Source organism: Helianthus annuus, chromosome 7 (genome assembly GCF_002127325.2).
Source record: "Helianthus annuus cultivar XRQ/B chromosome 7, HanXRQr2.0-SUNRISE, whole genome shotgun sequence".
NCBI classification, from domain to species: domain Eukaryota; kingdom Viridiplantae; phylum Streptophyta; class Magnoliopsida; order Asterales; family Asteraceae; genus Helianthus; species Helianthus annuus.
The window spans coordinates 10,123,259-10,125,934 of NC_035439.2; positions in this window are offsets into that span (position 1 = coordinate 10,123,259).

Consider the following 2,676-nt stretch of genomic DNA (forward strand, 5'->3'; position numbering starts at 1 on the left):
CCACAACGTCCATTTTCAGTCAAACACGTGCGAAATAATCGTGGAATATTCCTTAGTAACGTTGCCAAGACCAAGTCCAACTTGTTACTCCTACAAAACAATACGAAATTCAAAGTAAACAATCGTTAGTACAAGGATCCTTAGGGTGATCCATGATCCTGATCCTGAAGCACTTCTGAGGATCACTATCTGTCACAGAAGTAAGGATCACTAATAGGATAATAAGTGAGGATCATAGGTCATTGAAAAATCATGCCCTAACAATTGCCCCCAAAATATAAGGAGTAATTATGTAACATAAATGAGTTATATTTTGTTGATCTTATCCGCAACTAACTAACGGATATATAGCCGTTAATATCGAACTAGTCGTTACCCTTTTGACGTCACCGAAGTGACATGCCTGCAAGATCATGATTATAAATAAGAGATAGAGATAGGGATCGATTAGCATTTAAATTCAAGAGAACTCCCTTTATATTCGTATTGGAAGATCAACCAGGTATTCCTCTTTCCTTCTACTTTTCCTTTCTCTTACTCTGTTTTTCTTTCTTTACCATCGTCAAGTATGATGCTCCGAAATTCTCCTGCCAAGGATCTCAAGAAGAACAGCCCTCTAATGGGTCAAGGGATCATCAAGGATTCTCTCAATGAGAGGTGTTGCTTTACTGACCCTCAAAGTGATAAAATCCGGAACTGCTTTCCGGCGAACACCTTCTTCAGACCTTTCGATCCTACTGCTCTGAGTGACTACATCTTTGAGACTTGGGTAGCTTTCACTGTCACTCCTTTTATGATAGGATACTCGTATCCTTTCCCTCAATTCACCCAAGCTTTCTTTTCCCTCACCGGCATCTCCTATATCCAAGCTATGCCGATGATCTGGAGGGTTTTATACACCCTTGAAAGGATCATCGAGCAGGAAGGGATTGATCTTGGAATGCCAGAACTGGCTGAGATGTATGATCTCACTACTTTTGGATCCCACCGTTACTTGTTCAAACGAAAAGCTGGTGAAGAGCACCCTGTTTTCAAAGCTACCAAAAATGACACGAACTGGAAGCGACACTATCCTTTGTCAGAAGAGACACTATCCCAAACGGGAAGGATCTGCCCAGGGAGTGGTGCACCCATGGTAGGATAGAGGATCCTGAGAAGGATCACCAGATAATCTCCTTTTGTATGAGGATCACTAACACCCTTTTGTTCTTTGTTATGCAGCTGTTGCCGTTTCACACCTCAAACTAACTCCTGCTGCCAAAGAGAAACTCGCTGCTTTCAGAAAGCTTGATCCTGCAACAAGAACATTCAACACCAATACCCAGGATTCACAAGAGATATCCTCAGGCTCAGTTACTATGTCAAGTAAGTATCCTGTTTTTTGTATGATTAAGAATTTAAATAAATAGTTACACAGAAATAGGATAAGGATACTCATCTTGTTTTGAATATGTAGGTGCTGGAAAATCCTCCAAAGCTGCCTCCAAGTTCGGTATGGCTGATCTTGACACTGTCAAATCCAAGAAGAAGGCCATCGCAAGCCCGAGCATCTCAATCCCCAAGGCTCCCAGCAAAGGAAGGGGTGGCAAAAAGAGAAAGAGCTCTGATGTTGAGGACCTACAAGGCCTACCACTGATCCGCCACCAGTTCCTCGAATACTTCAATGAGGTAAGGATCACTGATTCTGCTTACATATCCTGCTCATATATCTTGCTCATTTGAGGATCACCTGACCTTGAACTGCTTTGTCTTCTTTGCAGAAATTTGCTGAGATTGAGGATTATGTGGGGAGCGTCGAGGAGTTGGATAAGAGGATGGTTGACCTCCAACAAATCTCAGTGCTCAAGGATCACAAGATCGCTGATCTTGAAAAGGCCCTCCAAGCTGCCATGACCGAAACAGCCAAACTCCTGATTGACATCGACTACGAGAAGCATGAAATCGTGGAAGGTGCAAAGGTCTCTGCTGCTATCACAATGTACAAAACAAGACTGCAGATGGCCCAGGAGGCCCAGGATCCTGACTTCGACAGAAGCAGCTGGGATGTTGAAGGCTGGAAGGCAAGGCTAGCTGACCTGGAGGATGATGAGGAGGCTGAGGAGATGTTGGCGCTTGAGGCCGGAGGCAGTGGCAAGGATCAAGTGAAGGATGCTGGAGCTGGAGAGGATGAAGGAGCAGCGAAGGTGTAGGCTGCGTGATTGGGCAATGATGGACACTTCTAGACATAGCCGGAGCCCAATTTTTTAGTTTGATGGTAGTTTTTGTTGAACAATTGTCGGTTTGTACTTTGAACAATAGTTTTAGGATTAAGGATCCAGGATCCTTCAGACAATAGGTAGGATTGCAAATGGTGGAGGGATCCTCTGTTTGGGGGATGAAGCCATTGTGATCCTGCCGCCTTTTAATTTCCTGCATGCTACGACCGCACAAACAATGGACACTCATTGCCAACCCATGTGGACGGGCCACGTTTTGCTGGTAGAAACGTGGGTTGGCAATCTTGACAACTTTTGGTGGTTTAATCTTTGTTAATAAAATAACTATAATCTTTTTTTGGCTTATCTCGTGTTGTTATCCTTGTTTGTCTTTTTAATTTTCAATTGTTTTGATGTATACTTGTCTAAATAAGAAATCTTGGATAAGTTAGATAGAAAATATTTAGGATATGATCCTGGA